Source organism: Pogonomyrmex barbatus, unplaced genomic scaffold, assembly GCF_055798465.1.
Source record: "Pogonomyrmex barbatus isolate J1 unplaced genomic scaffold, ASM5579846v1 scaffold20, whole genome shotgun sequence".
Classification (NCBI taxonomy): domain Eukaryota; kingdom Metazoa; phylum Arthropoda; class Insecta; order Hymenoptera; family Formicidae; genus Pogonomyrmex; species Pogonomyrmex barbatus.
Genome location: NW_028297117.1, coordinates 3136187 through 3160687, shown reverse-complemented (window position 1 = coordinate 3160687; position 24501 = coordinate 3136187). Strand labels below are relative to the sequence as shown.

General features: G+C 30.2%; 1 protein-coding gene across 9 annotated transcripts in view; it reads right to left on the bottom strand.

The window, feature by feature from the left end:
* LOC105427070 (Formin homology 2 domain containing) overlaps positions 1 to 24501 on the bottom strand; it is a 152693-nt gene that overhangs the window by 85685 nt on the left and 42507 nt on the right. The window lies entirely within an intron of this gene.

Below are 24501 nucleotides of genomic sequence, written 5' to 3'. Positions count from 1 at the left end.
AAATAAATGACTTCCTTCATTGAAAGATCAAGGTTTTCGTAGAAGGAGTTCAACGTATATATAGAAGTCTTACGGGTCAACAATCCGGGCTAATGCGACTAATCTGCTAAATTTATCTACGGATCAGTTGGTCCGCATACGCCGTTCCCATACGCGAGAGATAATAATCGTTTGGTTTAGAATCAGGTGGTTCTCACCTCAAATATAAGCTTCTCGCTTACGTATCATCTCAAAATATCACAACTATAAGATCTAATAAGATATACAATTCTTAGACAATAAGATGTATATTTCTTTATTATATGTACACGAAAAATAAATAAATATAATAAATCTTTTTATTTATTTTCTAAAAATAATTATAAAGCTTATCTTCTATTTTCCGTATGCCTTCCTCTTGGGAGTATTAAAAAAAATAAAATAAAAATAGAAATATAAATGATTCATTTCACTTAATAATGTATTTAAATATTCTTTTAAATCTATTTTTTCATTTACCCAATATCTTTGGGATTTTATTATTTTATTATCGGTTTCTTTTAAAAGAGAAATCGTAGATAAATAAAAAGAAAAAACTGTAGAAGCAACAAGTTGGCGCATCTCTGGTTTTGACGACGCGTGTCGTGCATGAAGAAACGAAGAATTGTAGAATTGATAAGACCAAGCTTCATGCTATAAGTAAAAGTTCGCAACCCGATGAAATCAAATTTTTTTTTACAGACCCCGAATTTCCCAGATCACGATCCGCTATTGACCTTGTTAAATCTTCCGCCGTCGAGAGGAATCGTAAAAATGTAACAGCCGGACGATCGCATCGGCCAACATAAATCCCACGCGATCACGTGTCCCCTCCTAATAGCTGAACGAGCCGAATCGACCAGCGATAAATTGCCGGAGGTAAGTAACCCCGGTGAGAACGACGACTTTCTTCCGGCGCGTTCTTTTTTTAGGTCGCTTCCTTCTTTCACGAGATTAAGATCCGCCTGGTCCAGCGCGGCACGTTGCCAGCGGAAGATAACGGTACGCTAGGGAACACGCACGTTTACGTAAAATGAGACGAGTGAGAGCAGTATTAGATAAACAATAAGCGTCCTAGATGTCGGAGCCAAGTCTATTTTTTCCGATATCTCTAATACTTGTGTTAAGTCCAAAAATTGACTGTTGCTCACTTATCATTACGTGAGAAACAATAGAAGAAAACAAATTTGCAGCTTTTAACTCTTACCCGAGGATTTCCAAATATGAATGATTTACTCTACTTTTGTCCCCTATTTATAACTTCTGTTTAATTTGGTAATTGAACTTAATATTAATAGTAAATCTAATAAACTATTTATAAAAGAAAGAAAAGTTTATAATTTTTCTATTTATAAAATCAATATCGTTTTTACCAATCGACAAAATGTAACTCATTCGATTCTGATATTCTAAGTAAATAATTTGAGATGTATATCTAATTTCGTATATATATATATATATATTTAAAGCTTGTTTAAGTTATAAAATAAAGATTTCGTTTATTTCTACATGTTCCTCTAAACTACTTAAATCAAGTAAAAATAAAACAGAAATGCGCACAAAAAATGCTTATAGCTTCAATTCCCAGAGGTGTGTTGAAAAAAAAAAAAAAACTCGAGTTCCGAGTTAGCACGTTTTACAATAAATAAAGAACGGAGAAAGAATGACATCACATTGTACAACGTATCGTCCAGGACATCGCGTCGCCGCGCCGTCGACGCGAGATTGGAGAGACGACGGGGAGCGAATACGTTGTTGACCTATATTTCTAAAAATCTCAGCTTTAAAATAGTTTCGTCGGCGAAGCATCTCGCTAAACGTTTTGAGATGCCGACAGTTGCCGTTACCTTACGTTGCTTCACGCTGCTTTGGGGCGAACCGCATGCGGCGGAAACCGCATGCATGCGGCCAATTGCGCAACACACTCAGCATCAAGCGTGATCTTCGCTCTTTATGACTTACAAAAAAAGATGCGCTATCTCGGTGTAAAGTTTGTATGTTAAATGTCAATCGAGAAAAATTACAGCGTTATAAGTAAATTAATTTTTCATTCATCGAACATTTTTCCGATATATCATTTTTAAAAACACAATTACTTTTTAATTGTCTCAAAATAAAAATCTACAGTACAATATTGATTTTAGAATTACGATAGAGTAATTTCTGTATCTTTTTCTTTTACTTTGCATTAGATTTAAATCACACATTTAAATCATTTATTTTTATTGAGGCATTATAAAATAAAATCTGGTGATAAAATAGTACAATTAATGTAGCGCACGGATAGTACATTAATTGTATTATTTTATCACCAGATTTTATTTTATAATGCCTCAATAAAAATAAATGATTTAAATGTGTGATTTAAATCTAATGCAAAAATAAAAGAAAAAGAAGATACAGCAATATATAATTAGTGTAAAAGTAAGCAGTTATATTTGCGATCATTATTATGATAAGAATTTACGTCACGCTTGTGTACATGACAGTTGATGGTTCGATAAATGATGGAACATATTAGTGAAGCCAAAGTTAGAATGGCTAATGTGTTATTTGTGGCGAAAGTACATCCTATTGGTAAAGCTATTTTTTTCTAAGATTTCACAACATACAAATAATAATTAAATCCAATTTGTCCAGTTAGTTTAACAAATCTCTATATTAAATATTTTTTAAAACTTTCTGCATTGTTAAAAAATAAAAAAAAAATAAATTATATTTTGACATTTAATATTTTAGCGCACCTAAAATGCTATAATACAAAAAATAAGATACAAAATTTTTAAACATGTTTTAAAAAAATTTTCATATAAAATTTGATTTTCTAATGAATCGCAACAAATGTGGCAAACAATATTTTATACAGAAAGACATTTTCTGATCTCCGGTCGAGAAAGCTTCAAGCAGTGGCCGAGCAACACGTGTTGACATAACAATTCGAGAAGTGTGTAAACGTTATCCGTGCGCTACATCGAATAAGGGCCTGCCTTTTCGCCGAGTATATTTTCATAGACATTCTCTCGTTGTCGCAATGCATTCGTCCCGCAGGATTTCCTACTTTCGTATGTGCCCGTAGGATCACGTTGTTTGCTCGGAATCCATGGGGTAAATCGCAAATTCTTTGTTGTCATTCGTATTTCCTCTCCAACTTTTTATCGATGACGAATCTCCTTACGTGAATACGAATACCGAAAGAGAAATGCTGATTACGAGTCTTATGAATCTCCGCTGACGCTGCCACAAGATTTAAAAGTATCTGTCCGCATTTATGAATCGATTACAAGCGGGAAATATTAGACCGGATCAGCATGTGATATAATTACAAGTAAAATTATGTATTCAAAATCAGATCTTGATTTATCTAATCGGAATTAAACACGCGCAATGAATATCCGATCTTAAAAGGATAAAAAAAGAATAAAATACTCTCTGCAAGAAACCGTTTGAATTAAGTAACCTTATGATTTTTAATTTCTGGTCGCTACATAAAGTTGCCTTTCAAAACTCGTGTCGTAAACAGGAAAATATATTTATCGCAATTAAAGATGTAATTAAAGGGAATAATTAAAACATATTAACATAGAATACTTGTTCAATATAAAGCATATAATCGTGGGAATTTAGAGCATTCTTATTAATTAATATAATTAAAGGTAAAAATAGATTTGAAGAATATGTCGGAAGTATCGCAAGACAAGAATAACGAAATCTGAGAAGGTGTGAGACAATTAACTGCAACGTTATTCGTGTTCTGGCGAAGTCGTTCTGCTCGACTGTGCGAAACTTTCACAACTATCTTCCTTTTTTTTTTTTTTTCACTTTACAATGCACGCCACGAGAATAAATTCATGCAAATTTATTCGCGTAAAGACAAGTTAAAGAAGCAGTTCAAAATAAGTTTAAAATAAAATGTCGATGTACATTAACTTTGCGACAAAGTGAGCGTTTTACGAAGTGCTTCAAAAGCAGATAAATTTTAATACTATTAAGTTAGTAAAATACAATCAAAAATATTTCAATATACATTTCATTTTCATATAATAATTAATATTAAAATAGATAGATTAATATTAATATTAATAATTAATATTAAAATAGATAGATTCGCGTAATCTCAAATACCGAGTGCAGAAATACTTATTTGCAATGCAATGTTAAATTTAAATTTCATCTATTCATCTTTAAAATAATCTAATTGCCTAATTTCGATAATATAAAGTTTTTATACACCATTTAGAATAACATTCTTAGATGTCGCAAATTGTCATTTATCAAGTCGCGCAAGAAATAGCGTGAACAAAGCCGTACAGACAAGCGCTCGTTACACCTTCTAGAAACCTAAAAACCGATGGTAACCGGTTATATTCTAACAGTCATTCCTTTCTTACTCTCTCCTTTCCTTCCGCGATTACAGATGATTATAGGTAACCCCGCATTTGCGATTTCTTGCATTAAAACCAGGCAACAAACGCGGCCGCCGCAGCGGCAGTTTGCCCTTTCTTCGGTCCATTTGTTCGAGCAGAGACATTGATTATGGCACAACCGCGTCACTTTGATAAAAATTCTACGATGTAAAGTGAAGAAAATTGTTTCTAGGAGGCAATATAAAATATTGAATGGAAGAGGGTTAAGGCCAAGCATAATCTGTAGAATCATATTTATATCTAGCTAGATAGAAAGTCATAATAAAATCTTTTCACTGGAACACTGGTAATTTATGAATTGAAAACAAATCTAGAATAAATAGAATTGCATAAATTTCTACGGAAGCATCAAGCATATATTTTCTCATCGACGATCTTCCTTCGGAAACTTTTAAAGAATTTAAGTGATAACAAGTTTGCTATTAATTTTACTTGTGTTGGCAACCTGTAAATTTGTGTAAAATGCCGCTGCTTATTGACACGCGCGCTTAGCAACAAAAAGATAATGAAAATTATATATAAATATAAACAACCGACCGTTTTCTTATCGTTATATTTTTCTTTCCCATTTCTAATTCGAGATCGCAATATTAAAAACTCCAGGAAAAATATATGCAAAATTACTTCTTGTCAAAATTGAATACAAATAAAAGATTATATTTGGCAATTATAAATGTACTATGCTTTTGATTACTTGATAATACGCAAATCTATTTCTCCTTTAAAAATTTTAATAATAAAGATAAAAGTAATCAAGGATTACTTAAATAAAGTGAGATGTAACTTTTATTAGTCGACGGTAATAGAAATAGATGCTGCTTATTATCTATTATCTAGGATATATAATTAATTGTTGTATATCAATATTATGATATTAAACTTTACGACAGACAGTACTATAAATTTTGCCGTCAGTTTTTCTTCTCTCAAATCCTGTTTGGTACCAACTTATCCAGCTATAACTAAAGCCACTCTCTCTCTCTCTCTCCTATATTAGATACATATCGCGTGTGTAACGATCGAATAGGTTAAATGCGGCTGAATGAGATTCTTACAAGGTCCCAGGAACATACGAGAAGTCACTCGTAACTAGTTAAACGCATTCCATTCGCACTCTACGAAGAATTCACAGCGGGTAGCTTCCTACGCGAAAGATGAAGTGCGCGTATATGCGTTCGAGGCAAGTCGAGCATGACAAGCCTCTTATCGAGTATAATGTCTTATGGAACGGGCTAGTCCTTTCGAAGGTGAACAAACTGCTGTCTAATTTTAACCTTTTCCAAAGACGACGCAGAAAAATAATCATAATCGTTGTCAGGATTTATTGACAATGTGGCAAATCGAGTTTCCTAACAACGTTCAATCATTCATGAGGTAAAACAGGTTCCATTGAGACTCCTGTCGAGCGCCCCGCGCCCCATCAAAATGAAAGTGAATTTATCGCGCGTTTAGAAGCGCGCGCGATTCGATATATCTCCTATTAAATATTTTCACGACGTGACGCGATTGAAAAGAAAGTAATAATAATTCGGTTTACAAAATCGAATATTATTAGTTTATGAAAATAAATATTTTTCCATGGATGGCAGAGTCAAACTTTAATACTTTAATACTTTAATAATCGCGAAGCAGGAATACTCGCGCTACTTTTGTATAAGTTGACATTGTGTCATTGAAGAGTGACGTTAAAAAATTGAAATGCAAATGTCAAATGTATGTGACATGCGAGCAATTTAAAGCTCGCTAAGTAAGCAAAATCCATGGAAATCGTAGTGTTCCTTTTCTTAACGTTACTTTGCAATAAGGAAATGAAGGTGTCTCTATGCGAACCAGCATGTAATTCTGGATCCTCGAGAGCTCGCTCCTCACTACAGGTGGCACTTGAGACGAGGACGTGGCAGAGAAAGATAAAGAAATATATGAATAATCTCGGTCGGAAGGCCTCTTTCTTTTCTGCTAGCCTCACCTTTTCCATTCTTAAGTGTTTCGATTCGGAGGAAGGCTCGCCATAAGAGAGCTCGTCTCTTTTGTTCCTATTTCACAGCTTCTCGCGCGATAAAGAAACACGCTCTCGAGGGCTACCGCACTTCGGAGCCCGGGCCTCTTTCTCTGCGCGCATCTCTTACTTCATCTCATATACACTGTTGTAACAACTATACGTCCATCTCCAGTTTCTCCTGCACCCGTTTTCTTCAGATTGTACCTGCTGTTTGTAAATCACGTTTGCTCGTAGCTCGAAGCATTTGCTTATTCTATATGGTTTCGTAAGCTCTCTAGTTTCACATCTATGGCTATTTTATACTATATTTTCGTAATTTCCCGAATAATAGCGGAAAATGAACATATGTCTCTATTAATACAATTGATAATCTATTTAATTTACGTTTAAAAAATATTAACTTAATAAAGAATGTGTTATATTTAATTATCACCAATATGTAGGGACAATATCATAAAGCCAATTTGTATTGTTACTAAATTTTTGAATATTTAAAAATAATAATTTTATAAAACTAATAATAATAATATAAATTTTATAAAATTTTAGAATAAATTTATAGTATAAAAATTGGAATACAAATTTTAGATTATGATAGAGACAGGTATATATATATATTTTATGACAAACTGAAATTAAGATGCACCGAATTTTATGTTTAATTATATAATTATTTTATTATATAATTTAATTAAAAAGCGTCTCATGAAATTTCAACATTAATGTAAACTAAAAGCTATTCAATTTATCAAAAGTAGTCAATTTCTTATAATCCATTTCTATTAAAAATCAATTACTATTTTTTTTAATAATAAAGAAAATTAGCCACGAAAAAAAGAAGCATTATAAAGCAGCAATATAAAATTACTTCCAGGAAAACTGCTCTTGACGTTCTGTTTTCTGAGCGGATGTCGCCATATGAGATGTTTATATAGCAACAGACAATCAAAACGCCAAGTTTTTTAAGAGTAAATGTCCTTGAAATCCGGACGATTCTTTATAGACTTTTCAAGAATACCGAGTTTATGAACCTGCACAATTTCTATCAACTAAATCAATATCTTTATATCTTTCGTATTAAATTTGTTATAATTAACCTGGAATCAAGTATAATATATAAATAAAAAAATAATATATAATAATATATAATATTAAAATAAATAATAATAATAAATAAAATATATAAATATTAATTCAAAATAAAATATATATATTTGTCTTTATATCATAATCTAAAATTTGTATTCCAATTTTTATATATTTTTATATAAATTTATTAGTTTTATAAAATTTATATTATTATTATTAGTTTTATAAAATTATTTTTAAGTAATCAAAACTTGTTTGGTAACAATACAAATTGGCTTTGTGATATTGCCACATATTGATGATAATTAAATATAACAATTTTATCTTTTATTCAGCAAATTTAAAACAAATATTAAAAATAATAATAGATATTTTCTTAATACTTTGTAGCAATTATACCTATTTGCTAGTACCTACAGTATATATAAGTCGCTATTTCAATTAATGAAACAATTAATAGTTGCACCGCTAGAACGTCAAAACCATACAAACCAATCGCTGATGAAATTGTTACGAAACGCTACGTTAATCACTGTGGTTTGTTAAAGTTTCGTGGGAACAGGTAACAAACAGCTTACCTAAGTTGAAATGATTGAACCATTCTGCAAATCAGAGGAACTACTACTCTCATGTTGGAATCGTGGAGAAAGAGAGGTAGAGAAAGAGAGAGAAGAGAAAAGGAGAGAGAGTAAACTGACGTATGTTACATTTACATGTAGAAGCGAAATAATTTTCGTTCTGTTCTTTCGTTCTTTCAATCATAATTAAAAGTATAATAATTAGCATTGTTATTGTTTCATAAACTTTAAAAATTTGCGACCAATCTATAAAATTCGTGCATTTTTTTATACATACTTGCATACTTTTAAATAACAAAATTATTTTATATTACTTTATTTCAGATATCTAATTAAAAAATAAATAAATACTATTTTTTAAAAAATATTATTTTAAAACGATATTAAATAATGTTTATTGTTAAAATTTTTTATGAAGCATTATGAAATATACTCAAGAATTATATAGAAATTAATTTACAATATACAGAATTAAAAAAAAAATCAATATTCTAATACGTATACCGGAATTTGTAAAACTTTTAATTTTTATAATTAATATTAATATTAAAATTATACAAATAAAGAATTTTCTTATTTTATATATATATATATATACGTATAATGTGTAGAAGTGCATCAAAGAAATTTTATTTTGATTTGACAAAACTAATAACTTGCAAATAGGAAAATGATGTATTAGATTAACAGAAAAAAGAGACTTTCTAGATTGACTAGATTGACTGGAAAAACAAATTAATTTTAAATACACTTTTGTAAAATTCCATACAGCAGTGTTAAAAATATAATTGAGAACATTTTTTACACATTTGATGTTACCTACAAGTCATGTTCCTCGAGCACCGAAATTAATTAAATTTCGTGAAAATAGCACTCTGTCAAATACGCCGACTGACGGCTCATTACGCTCGAAACGATCATCTCAACACTTTCCACAGAAATATGAAAGCATCTATCCCATATTTGTGAAGGACTTGTAATTCACTTCGGTGAAACGTGACGAGAGAAATATTTTATGCCACGGAAATATTTTACACAGTATTTTATTGGAGAAGATTACGAGAATAAAACTACTTTGCTAAATGCTCTCTGATATAATCATTTTAAAAATAATTAAAAATACATATATATAAGTTATAGAATACTATAAGACTTCTCAACATCAATTTTAGTAATTATAAGTTATAATTAAAATTAGCATTTTAATTAGTAATTTTTCAGTTTTTATTAAGAATTGTTTTGTTTTAAAAGTAATGTAATAAATTTAAGTAATTAAAATATATTAATTTGATATATTATATGAATAGTTACATTCTTACACCCAATTTTTTAATACTTTCAAAAAGTAAACGCCAACCTATTTTTTTAGAAAATGCAATCACAATTTACGTGTATATAAAACTGGCTTATCATTTCGTAGAAACTCATTAATTATTGAGAATTCTAGCTTCAATAGTTCTGTAGTTTCTTAAGCTAGACAAATAGTTATTAAAAAATTGTAGAACAAACTGAGACGCCAGAATCTTACGAATGCCGGTATACGTATTGGAACATCGATTTTTTTTTTTTTAAATTCTGTGTATTGTAAATTTTTATATACCTCTTGAATATATTTCATAATGCTTCATAAAAAATTTTAACAATTTTAACAACATTATTATTTTTTTAAAAAATCTGATAATGAATATTAAAAAAATTCACGCGAGATAAAGTAAATCTAACATTCATTAGATTACTTCTGGAAAGTTTTATGCTTCAATGGCCAGAACTATTTGTTTAACCTAGATAGAGCTATAAAAAATAAAGTCAGATCTTTCAATATTTAATTCTCATAAAACACTTCACAAACACACACACAATTCGTAAATTGATAATTCTATGTATTTTCTCCAATATTTCTCCGATATTTAAATCGGATATTTAAATTTAAAATTATTGTAAAACGATTTTAATAAATCATTGAAAAATCTATATGTTCTTGGAAATAAAGATCTTGATTTAAATATTATACATTGATGGCTTGCAATAAATAAAATAAGAAATAACAATATGATTATTTATATTAATAAAAATCTCAAGCTCTGTTTCTAACTTCAATTAATATACAAGATACTTTAAATTGCATATTAGTAGAAAATTAGCTTATGTATTAATGAAAATTATTAACACTAGTAATTGCGTAACTTATACAATAAACTTATACAATAAAAATATATTACAGCTTAGTTTATTAACCTATTTTATCGTTTGAAAATAAGATAATTCTTGCTCACTCATTAAGTTTACCATAATTACCTCGAAGCTAAGTAATAGATTTGCTTAATGCTTTAAATGAACAGGACAGGACGTAAATTTGCTTCGATGCTTTCGAAGCAATTTTCACAGTTGCTTGATTATACCGCATCGAACCAGAAGATTCTTCGAGATGGCTCAATGACCCAATAATGAGATCTTCGTATCATCCATTATGCGCTTCAAGCATATCGTTTTATCATGCGTTCACATTTACTGTGTGAGAAAATCGTGTTTGTACTATCGCTTAGAAAAGTAAAATCTCTTGTCTATTTCGATGCAAATCCGCTTTATGCCATTGTTCTTCTCGGCATCGTAAAATTCAATCGGTTCTTTTTACGTTACATGTTACACAATCTCATACGCCCTCGGATGATGACGTGCTTTTATACACGGATAAAACGGGAAACGCGTAATGCCAATATGAAAAATTTGAAAGGTTTTGTTAAATTTTTATACGAGCGATTGGGAATTATTTTATATTAAACATTGTTGATTTTTGTGAACGATTATGATCATACTATTAGATTTAGAAAACCATCTTACAAAATAAATGAAATTTGCCTATTTAAAATTTTTTAAGCGCAAATGTCAGGAATAAAATAATATTTATTTTCAGTACAGACTATCAGTAATTATTAAATATAAATATCATATATAAAATCAAATAATTTAGAATTCAGAATTTGGAATTAATTTTTTCTACAAAATTTTTTTATCATGTTTTTTTCGAATGTTAACGTTAAATCTCTTGATAATTAAAATTAAACGATTTAATTAATATAATCAAATATAAAATAACTTTTGAAAAGTACAGATGAGCTATTAAAAAAAGATTATTATTATATTAAAAACTGTTATCGATGTAATAAATCAAATAGATAAAAACACGAGAGAGAGAGAGAGAGAGAGAGAGAGAGAGAGAGATTGTTTTCAAGCATTAATTTTAATCAATGCTGTAAAATATTATTATAAATGTCAAATTTATTAATAATTAAAAATTATCGTTAATGACATTTTTGTAACAAAGTGACGTAATATCTATTACGCATTTACGAGTGAAAAGGTTTGCGATTAAATTATCTAGACAACTCATTGCCTAGCGTTAACCAAGACTAGTGTGCAAAGTAATCAAAGAGATAGATAGAGAGATAGAGAGAGAGAGAGAGAGAGAGAGAGAGAGAGAGAAACGGCAAAAAGATATAATTATGCGCGTACATGTACACAAAGCATCTTACGCGTGTGAATACACAGATAGCGCCTTAATCGTCTTCAATGTGAAAATAAATATCTAGAGATCTTGATACAAAGTGACATCTCAGTTTTACTGTATATCTAATAATTACTTAATAAAGAGATAATTTCATTGGTAGTAGAAATAATCACGAAAGTTCTTTTGAATCATAATATTAAAGTTATTTCAACAGAAGTGTGAAATATTAATCACAATCACTGTAATACATATTTAAGATTTGCCATTAGATATTCAAATCAAAATGTAATTCCGTTGAACATTTAACTACACTTTTTAATAAAATATTCAATAATAAGAAAAGAAATTTTTATGTTCCTTATTATAAATGAAATATTTGAAATTTGATAAGAGATAAAATATTATATTAATACAACAAAATATATATTTGTAAACATAATGGGAGGAATATTTAGAACGTTTATTATACTTTTTTTATTTAATAAATCTTGATTAGCTAATATAATTTATTAAAGACTCTCTATATTTTTTAATTTATTAAAGATTTCTCTATATTTTTGCATTTATTATAACATGAATTTTTTATCCTAGCATAATATTATAATATGTAGGTATATTTTTTCCGAACATATTCCGATGAGAACAAAAGGGATTGAACACAATAACTACTTTGAATATATTCCCTTCACCTTTGTGGCTTGTGTAAAATTTCTTCTCAAAGACGATAACATCTCGAATTAACGAATTTCCTGCCAATACCATACACACGTAAAATCTATACGTAAAAATAAACAGCGCACGTGTAAGAAAATAATTTTTTTAAATGATCGCCCAACATACATACCTAAGAAGCGTTCCAATTTAAAGAAATCAGCGTATTATCTTGCCTTATCTGGCAAAATAATCTTCCCTCTTATTTTCGACGTTCATGCCATCTCCGTTATCTTTCCGCAGTTTGCGCGCGCACGGCGCCATGTATGCGCCACATTAATAAACGGAATCGTGCGCTTTCACCGCGCTGCGATTTGATTGAATCGCGCGTGATCGCACCGAAAGGACTTCGCGGGAGGAAGTTATTAACCGCCAGGTATATAGAGGTGAAACCTACCTTTATTTACTCACACCCGCCGACTCAACGTACATACGACCCAATTTCAAGAGACAATGCAACGAGACACGCGCGCTCGTCGCGCGACCCGGCCAACCCGATTTTCTTGGTTTGCATTTCTGTTTCTTACACGTATAAAAAAAAAACAGTTATATTCTTCGATTATACGTGGGCGAATAATTTACGCCGGAGACTACTTTCTTTTTTGTATGCAAACAACCGTTATACGTTTTTTGCTGTAAGTTGCTTCAAGTCGAAATTAATGTCTGGTTTAATATAATATTATACAAATTCTTTTATATTAAAATTCGACAGAAACGCACTCTCTTTCTCTTTCTCTCTCTTAAAAAAAATAAAATGAATAAAAACTAAGTTATAATTTTTATTATGTTGTAAAAATATTAGAGAAAAATATGGTGCATAATTAATAAGCAATTAATTTTGAAAAACCGCAATAATTTATTCATTAATGAAAAAAAGCTATTAAAAATTTGAAATAAATATGGCAAAAAAGGAAAAAGTTAATATTTGTATATCAAGTCTCTTATTCGTTTCTTATCTAAGTTTCTCTTAGTTGGTAATAGATTTCAAAATATACGATATTTATAATACGCAATATAAATGGGCATAATATACAATATAATACGTATATAAATAGAATATATGTGCACTTTGACAAGCGTTTTTCTACAAGATGCAAATAAGCTTTTATACATTGACCGTACAACTGAAACTGAGGCCAAACTCCAAATTCAGAATAATCTTAACGTTGTAGCATAGATATAAATTACAATTATTTCACGCAAATTACTTCTTTACTTTACACTTACGTTATTTAATTTTATAATGATTATAATTCTATAATAACAAATACTCTTTTACACTTTACAATTTACTGTGCATTTACTTCTTCTGTTATTAATTTATAATATTTTATGTTATTTTATTTTAAAATTATTGCTTTTATAAATGCTTTTGTATTTGCTTTACAAATATTAATTATTTTGAAAAAGCAGCAGTAATATCATTACGAATGTATCAAATATCCTTGATAAAAGGAGTCAGATCTCGCATATATTTTCGCAGAAGCGTTTAACCCTTAAACTCTTAAAAGCGGTTCAAGGTAGGCCGTGCCTATCTGGATTATTATAGCCGACCTTACGTAATATGCGGTTCGACCATTCGCAACGAACCGTGAGTTATGATATGCTAATTATACGCCAAACTATATCTACCTTGTATTAACACTTAGGGAAATTCTGGAGTGTAAGATACAAAAGATGCATTGAAATGCAGAGAAAGAACAATGAGAGTCTATGATTTTAATAAGGCTTGGTCTAAGTCTACTAGTACCGGAAATGAATTCTCGAATGAATGCGATTTTTGTTAGATGCGGAGATAAGGTCAACATTAGGAGCTAAGGTATCGCTGAATTTACGAGCGGTTTCGAACTTCTTTAAAACAGAGACTATTTGTATACTCAAATATCGCGTAGTATATATAATTTCATCGTGTTTAATAATAAGAAGAGTTCAACTGCTGCTGAAATAAAGTCCGCTTTTCCTTTTACTAGTATCCCGAGATTATTATGTTCTGAACACAATTTTCTAGTGACAAATGATCAAATACAAATAAAAACAAATTATTTTCAGACATGTTCTAAAATCTAATTGTACAATTATAAAATATAAATAATATAAAAAATTTTGTAAAATTATTAAATATTTGACAGCTAATTTCAAGTATTATTTTGAAAGAAACTTTATTACTTCTTAATTCAATAATTTAACATTAATTTAACAATTTAACAAAAACTAAAACAAGAGATTTATAAAATTACAAAATAATATAACCCTTTTCTAAATTAACAAATTAAGAAAACATTTTACATTTTATAAAAAAAAGTTGAGTTCTTACTCTTCATCACATTTGAAATGAGAAGTTATCATTTTATATCTATCCGCAATTAAAAACATCGCTTGTAAATAAAAAAAACTACGTCGCTTTTCCTGTCTTTCGTCAATTTCAATCTCTGAAACAGATAATATATCTTCATATGACTATGCGAGAATGCTGCGAAACAATCTGCACTGTTTATAATATGCTTGGTATTTCGCTTATTATATTGTACTTGCACTACACACAATGCGGTAATTAGAAGATGCTCGGCACGGTAAAATCATTATTACGAGAGATACAATTGCATCGCGTCCGCTTTGTGTTTTCATTCGGCCAAGAAAATAAGATAAAGTAAGAATCAAAAGACTCACATGTGCACAAAGGTGTACTCATAATGCGATCGCAAAAAAAAACAAGGTAGTGCGATAATTGTAAGATGGATAATATCGTAAAAACAAAACGATGGAATAAGCATTTAATGATAAGATAGAAAGCAAAGCATCATTCGGTGTTTCACATTGTTAAAATTTCTGCAAATCTATATAACTTGACTAGAGATAAAAAGCATTAACAATTCTTTATATTAACTTAATTATTTATATAGGCATCAATTCGTCAAAATAAAATAAAAAAAAATTCATTATATTCTGAAAGTAAAAACATAATTACAATTTACTTTGTGATTATAATAAAAACAATGTGATTATACTAAAAAACACTACATATTATACTAACTTGTCTCAAGAATATTTAATGCTTATAAAAAAGATAAAGTTTTAATTAATAAGTGTGCACGTGCATACATAAGTATACGTTTTTTCATACTTCTTTTCTATATATAAATTATTAATAAATCCAATTATTTCCCTTAAATATATTCCAATAATGTAATCGTAATTAAAAGAATTTTAAATTAGCTATTGTGGAAGATATAAACTTTTTGATGCAAATTTTATAGGAAATAGAATAATAAATTTCTTTTTAATGGGAAAACATGATATTAAGAGATATACAAGATATTAAAAGATTACTATAACAATTTTATAAATATAAAGATAAAGATATTTTTAAACGACAAAAATTATAATAATTAAAATTCGGCGACAGAAATGTTGGAATAGAAAAGATCTTTTAACATAAACATGTGTTATTTATATTTTTGCTTATATTATTTTGTATATTTTACATATCGTGTATATTGTTTTGTTGACGTATGTATAGAAAATCAATAAATGTATACACATACATATACATAATAATCAAAATTCGCATTAAATTTAATTAAAAATAAAATTCATTTAATATCTCTCAAAATATTTTTATATTGTAATTTTGAATTACTATAAATAAAAAAATTTAATTATTATTGTTTATTGTTTATTTTTGCCTTTTATGGACAACTTTATAAAATCTCGTTGAAATTAAAATCACGTTTTTTATATATTAGATAATACAATAATTCACTTTAATAAGTGCGACAAGGTACTTAACAAGTAAAGAAAGAGCTACCCGCATCTCAAATCAAGTCGCATGTATGTGAATACCGCCGTTAGTTGAACACCTCACTATTCGTTATCTCTAATTAATCGGATGTAGCATATCGTTAAATAAAAGAGACAGACGGGTCGATCTTTCAAGAGATAAAATATGTCACTGAACACGATCTTCAATTCGCGTAATGTATGATTCTATCGTTTGTGGTGGTGTGAGGCCATATAAATATTTTAGTTCGAGCAAAGCTGTCGAAGATCGCTCGCAGAAGCCATAAATTGCCAGTGACAAGGTCGCGAAAACAGCTCGCAAGATTGGATTTCGCGGATTCCAGAACGACTTAGCGCCGGTGAGAGGAGCTTTTCGACTGAAATTGTATGGAAACTGTGGAAATTGTGAAATACGACTGTTCATGGATACATGATATTAAATATGATCGTAAAGAATTGTTAATACAAACAGAAGGTTTTGGGACATGTTTTTCCCATTAGAAAATATTTTAGTTCATTGCGTCTAGTATTATATCTGTGATGTATAAACTTGATTATAATAATTTTATAAAAAATTTTGAAAATTTGATGTTTTAGATTACTAAATTCGTTAAAAATAAAATCATTAGAAAAAGTAATTCGCATTTTCCATTAATTTTATTCACAAGAAATTATTTTCAGAGATTATGATTCTTCTATTTATATCGTTATCATAATCATATAAATATATATATATATACATATATATATATATATATAATATATATATAATATACTATATTTATATACACACATATACATGTATAAATGTGCGTGCGTGCGCGCGCGCGCGCGCTATAGCCCCGAAGGGTACGTTTCCCTTTCACTATTTCATCATGACTTATACTTAACTCTCCAGTTCGTTAAATACTTGAAGGAGGAGTGTCCCAGGTTTATGGTTAAAGCCGATCTGATCACAAGAGTTTGCAAGGTCGCATTCGTCGATATCGCTTGTCAACTGCGGCGATTATCCGCCTCTTATCCGGTACTCCTCCTTTCTCGCTCGAGCGTTCCGTTTCGAGACGGCAATTACGATCGAAGGAGCGAGCGAGCGTATCAAATTCATCATCTCTGCGAACACGCGTGGCTGGCTCTCGCAATTTCGTGTTGTGAAAAACGACAAAAAAAGAATCAGAAAAAAAGGAAAAGCGACCGACACAGCAGAAAAAACAACGTTCAAACGCCCGAGGCGCCGTTTAAAGATAATAATTACGAGACTCCCGCGTGACGTGAAACATACGTTCGAACGTGTGTCGATTTAAAGATTAATCGCTTTCCCCATTCTCTACTTTCCATAGGTTTTTCCATTTCAACTTACTTCTTTATTGTATAATCTTAATTTGAAGAAAGCACTGGTTTCATCTGTACCTAAAAAATTAATTATCTTTCGATTTAATAGATAAAGCCAATATCAAGATGCTATGCTTTAATTTTGTATTTTTATAATTACGTTTACCTTTTTATGCAATATTTAGTATATTCATATTATGCAATATTTAGTTCAGATATAGAATTAGATATGTTGTGATTAAACAGATATTTCATATCAATCTTTTTCTTTATATTTCTTTTATATCTATATTCCAATAAAATTAACTCTCTTCTTCAGAAGAATAAGTAGAATAACTTCTTTTCTTTGCATTCCTTTATACTTTTTTTAACGTAAAATTATATAACATTCACGATTGTATTAAAGTGTAAGATGCGTCGCCTTCTATAATACATTCTCTGATCATCCTTGAGAGACTTAAAGCTCAAAGCACAACAAGAAATTAATACTTTTACCAAGCGTTTGACATTACTAAACGTCCTGCATAATCTTATTGCTGCCTTATTTTAATATCGAATGTCCTCGGGATAATTACGTCGTAAGATTATTAATATACTCATCTATCTATGTTTCTATTCGGGTCTCAATACCGCGGGTAATATCAAATGCAGCGGGAAGAAAACGAATTCAATCGCGAATTATGCTGGCCGATCGAATCACCCAAGCGCCCATCACGGCTCGAAGGAGACTTTAACGATCGGCCGATCGCGGATTCTCTCGTCGTCGATTTTGCTCGAGCGAGCGAACGGTATCCTCCTTCCTCCCCCTTTCTCTCTCGCTCTCCTCACCAGACAAACCTATCGTGTTGGATTATCGATTCGCTCGAGGGTCGTCCTCCAATGAATAAAAGGACGCTCGATGTTCGTCCTTCGCAAGATACCCCAGGCCCTCGTCCTTCGCCATCATTAAACTACGGCTAACGACCCAGTTCCTTTCAGACGCCAGCTGCTGCTCGCCTGAGCGGCAATTAGTTCCGGCTCGATGTATACGGGGTGTGAGAAAGTTATTCACGATCTGACCTGACACTAATGTTACGAAATAAGGATTGGATAAAGAGACTAATACATAATTATATACTGCCTCATATTTGACATTGTTTTTGAGGTTTATAAACACTTTTGTGTTCTGTTGTTTATATTTTACGTCACATAGATATATAGAATATCACGTTTTTTTTTTGTTTTTATCTTTGAATAAAGATTTCAAATTGCATGGACATTTTATATCACTTTAAAAAATTTGCGATTATATACATATATTAATTTTTGCGATAAAAAATAATTTAATGCAACTATATCAAAAATATTTCTTTTTTGATTTTATACATAATTGTTGAAAGAAATTCTTTTCTTCACATTCATATTAACAAGTATAAACACCCTGTAGAGTTCAATGTTCCCCATCCGTCGTTCTCATAACGACTCTGCGTCACGAAATCGGAGTTTAATTAAATCGGATTTAAATTGAAATTGATTTCAAGTTTTGGTAGCTTTGTTTAATTCTATCAGCCAATCAAAACATTAAGAGTAATTTAATCTTTACTAGAAGAAATTTTTATTAAATAATAATCTGTATTTGTAAAAAGATTTAAGTCGCAAAAAGATATATAAGTAACCAGTATTAATATTTCAAATTAAACAATTTAAGTTACAATATGCCTCAATAAACAATTAGAAAACATTCAAATTGAAAATATTCGATAACACCAAAATAATATCATATTTTTAATCGTACATTTTAACTTTTTGCCTCGCTTTATAATAAATACGAATGAGAAATTGCCTCGCAGCAATAAAGTTGATAATTTTTCTTCGATTATAGAATAAATATTCAGATTGTAAAGATAGAAAATAAACATGGTATGTCGCAGTATCATATCTTTGTAGAGCTGCTGTGAAAAATCGACAGTCCCTGCAGTATCATCTGATAGTCGACGATAAATGCGACGAAGAAGAGCACGAATGTCGAGTTCTCTTACGCGAACGGAAACCGAGGATGATCCATGGAGTCAGTATAGAAGACGCATAGGAGTATTTCATAGCGACTTTCTATAGAAATACCGATACCCGTAGGCATGGGGATGTTGTAGCAGCATTCAGATGCGCGCCGCAAATCGTATCACTGAAATAAGACTTCCTTCACTCGTAGATATCCAACTATCACGGTCTTGCGCGTGTACAGGGTGTTCAAGAAGACCCTCATAAAGATCATACATAATATTTATATCTCTTGAACTAACATTCGTTAAAAATATTCAATCTTGCATCGCGAAATTATAAAAATATTAATAATAAACATTGATTAATGTCTTTCTTTACCATCCACAATAGTTTTTGGAAAAGCTCTCTCTCTCTCTCTCTCTAAATTTTATTTGTTATAGTTTATTTAAAATATATATGGTTTAATACATATAATATTAAATAAACATCTTTTTATATCTAAAAACTGGGCTACACTACGGAAATATGTTGTATGAATTATGATATCAAGTAGCATTGCAAAGTGTAATTATGACCGAGGTGATATTCCAGCCGGAAGTAGATAAGACAAAAATGGGTCATCTTACAATTAGTCAGTAAGTAATAGAATCCATGCTTTTGCAAGTAGAATTATCTTTCTACCGGGAAGATTGTGGTTATCAAATGTCTAGGGTGATTTACTGAAATCGAAAGAGACGTCCGTTACTTGAAGATCCTTTGTAACACTCTTATATCCAACCGGAAACATCGAGAACGACATTAACGCCGCATTCACACGTGCACGATGCGTCAAGCGCAAAAATAAAAGATCATCTCCGGTCGTAGATATCTCTTGAGTACTGTCGTGAATAAATTTCATGACAAGAGGAAGAAAGAGAAAGAAAAAAAAAGAAAGAAAGCGGAGAAAAGATGAAAAACTTATGAAGTAACCTTTCTTTTCTTTTAATCATATCCAACTCGTTAAACATTGTTAATTGAACAATTTAACTTATATTCCAATTAGTCATTACCTCAAATATATTATCATTCTTATAAGACAATTGGAATTAATAAAGAGTATGGAGTTATAATGCAAAATATAAATACGAATATCTTTTATATAAATTATATTTATCACGTTAAATCAAATTTTTAGATAGAAAATATTGTAGGAAATATTTTAGAAAATAAAATTTTATCAAGTATTTTCTTTTCTAACATATACCACGCCAATATTTCCTACAATTATGTGAAACTTGAAAGTAAAAAAAAAAAAAATAACAAGCTAATATCTTATGCTTTGAATTTTATATCTCTCTTGTATCATGATCCGCTAGGCTGAAATACGAGGGATAGTTTTTCGTGCCGGAAACCACGAAAATTTGTTAGCCGATTAGATTTGATGCCTAGCGTGCGCGCTTAGAAAGGAGAAGACGTATATTTTGAGAAACAGGACAAACTCGCTGTAGCGAGCAGTAAAGATTCAAGGATCGCTCGTAAACTCCTACGCGAATCCCACGAAGTCCCATCACGTATCCAATTTTCCGGAGATCAGCCGGCTCGATCCGGGGAGCTTTAGAAATCAGCAAATTGAAACGCGTACCGTCAGCCTGAGATGCTTGGTGTTACTATGAAGTTGAAAAGCGTTGCGCATCTCTCTGTGAAGCCGAGTTAAGTTGTCTTGAGAAACATACATTGTCAAAGTTTGAAATCAATAAAATTTAATAAAACTCTTTAGCCGATTAAGACGTGAGACGACAATTCTTTGTCTTATACAAAATGATTACATTTCACAAATATATATATATATGTGTATTTAAATATCATATTTATCACAAAGTTTAGAAATTATTTTATAAGAAAATATGTGTGTACGTTGTTTGAGATAATTTCAACAATTAAAAAAATTACGATACTTATTGCCTATTCTTTTTATTTATTTTTGAATGTGGAGAATTAAGTTCTCTTAATATGCTTGCTCGACATGTATTAACGCATGTTATCAAAGATATTTTTACTAAAATATTCGAATACACCTGTGTAAATCATCGCCATCGCGCGTGTTATTCGTAATATAACATCGGACAACATTCATCTTGATTCACCGATGGTCCATGAAAATTTCGTTTCTATCGAAAAAAAACAAAGCATGCCATTACTCACATCGAACTTTTGTGCTTCAACAAGCAACTGCATATATGGCTGCAAAAATTACATTGTCCCGCTCGCCCGCCATCGATTGTTAAACCGAGCAAAATCCACACCAAGCATCTGACGGCTTTTGTTTCCTTCCACTCCACCATATTCCCCAGTAGAAATATACTGGAATATTATTTCGCTCTTTTGCTGTATTCCTCATCTATCTCTTTTTTTTTTTTCTTTTTTGAGAAGTAGTCTCATTTTATGTATGACGCGATGCTCAAATAAGAGAATGAATACCTATGATTTATAGAAAACTGGTATTTCTAATTTCACTATCTGTCGTTACTCCATTTAACTCACTTTGTACAACAGACATGGATATTTCAGACTGCAAGAATATTCTATACTTCTTGCGATTCTTCTTATATACTATTTGTATTATAATATTGTATCAATACGTGACAATAATAATAAATATAATAACAATAAATAAAAGCGTATGATCTTTAATATTTTAATTATTCATAACATTAGATAATATTTGTCTTAATTCAATCATTTATTTTCTAATAATATTACGATAAAATAAAAATATATAATATTGATTTCTTTTATAAATGGATACAGCAAAAATAATATAATTTAAATAACACGAAAGATAAGATTAATAAATATAATAATATAAATATAATAAATATAATATAATATAAATATAATAAATATAATAATATAATATAAATTAATTCAACTTTATGTTAATAATAAATATTTATCTTCTCTAGTTTGTACCAAAAATGTAATAAATAGAATAGAAAATTGCCAAATCTTGATATATTCATCTTGATATATATAAAATATATAGTTTCCGATTTCCATTCTGTTCAAATTTATCGACAAATCTCCGTTTTATTCTATCCAATTATATTCTTTATATTTCACTCGCCAAATACTTTGCAAATGTATATCTAATTCACGTATTTCGTTTGCAATACTCTTCAAAATTCGTTAGATAGACAAACAAAATTCACTTCTAAGCTCATTTACCATCGCATAGATTCTCATAGCGGAAGCTATTAACGTCGCACTGCCTTATTATCCTTTAAGAACGGCCTTATCGTCAACGAGACGTGTGAGTTGTTCGAGTTTGCCCTCTACCCAGCGGTTTCTCACGAAGTAAGCCCACGAGGCTTTACGAGATTTAAGTGCATCAGTGAAAATGAATGAAGTCACATACGGAAGAGCAAAAATGCAGAAGAGGGAAGATAAAATAAGATCATTTTTCCATTAAAAATAAAATTTAATTGTTAATGTACAAAAACATTAACATTATCAGATACAATATAATAGGAAACAATAAAAAAAAATGGATGGGAAGTTTATAAGAATCATTTATATCTCTTGTATCTCTTATAAGACTATAATAATTATGATATAATATAACGGTAAAGAACTAATTATTAATAGTATTATGTGCAAATTAATCGTTAATTAATAATACGTATAAAAATATAATTTTTTTTTAAAAAACTATAAGAGTATCCTAACTGTTGCAAAAGAAATTTCAATCATAAATATGTATTATAATATAATTAATTTATGTATAATAATAGAAATAATCATTTTATAATCCTAAATCAAAATCAAGACCAGATACGTAGTTACAATTAATAATATTAACAATATAGAACGAAGAAGAGAACAGAGGACAAAATAAAGCTGCCATGAGAAAAGAATAAATATGTATAGAAAATTAAAAAGATAGATGCCAAGTGAGGGAGAACTCGACGACGTGACAAAGCGAGGTGAAAATAAAAAATATGGAGAAAAGAAATGGGAAAAACAAAAGTATATAGACGTAGAGATAGAAAGAAAAAGGAAGAATTAGAATAGAGAGTGGAGTAGAACGCGCGTTGTAGAACGAACACGAGTGTCTCCCTTGAAAAGTTCTATGGAAGATTGTACAAACGCGCGTTGTAAGTATCCATCGTACTCTTTTTTTTTTTCCAAAGGCGCCTTCTATTCTTTCCGCGTGCATTGCCGTATCGTCCGTATCGAGCGCGCCTATCAGCCAATTAGCAGAAATGAGATTGCAGCCGCAGATTAACAACCCGACTTGCTCGCGCAACGTTCGACGTTGTTCGGCACGTTTTCTCCAAAGCCGCGATCTCGTACGCGATGCGTACCTTCACTAAATGTTCACCCGGACAAGATAAATATTACATTATGCGCGTAATTCGATAAACGTTATCGTTATGCATGATGACGTAACAATGCGCGAATAAATAAATGCAATACAAAATATTTCTGACATCTGAACACTATCGATTTCATTTGGGATATTCCTTGTGCATATCTACTTTTTTAAAACGTCCTTTTTGCGGTTTATTTAAATTAGACTTAACATAAACGATTTATATATATAATTAATAGATTTTATTTTGCTTGGTTTTTTATATTATTTTAAATTTCTCTCATCTCCCTCTCCCTCTCCCTTTCTCTCTCTGCACATAGCGATAAATTATCACAGATACAATCAATTACAATTATATAGATATTAAATAGACAAAACTCCTGCATTAGAAATTCATTATATATATATATATATATATAAATATATATATTCTTGAAAGATTAAATGGTACAGTATGATGTTTAAGCATTATATAAATAACAAAAGAACATACATTTCATTTTTTTTCCTGCAAGTTATTGCGCATTGCGGATTTATTAACTTTATAAGCTTCGTCACGGACGATTTAACATGCGAAGAGATGAACTAATTCTTCTTTGAAACGCTCGTGCTTTGTTGGACAGGTAACAACTTGGCTAACGTATAAGCTGAAAACACGCGATATCATCTAGGCATAAAAATTTTCAAATAATCAGACAGCCAATAGCAAATAATAAAGCAAAAACAGAAATATATATATA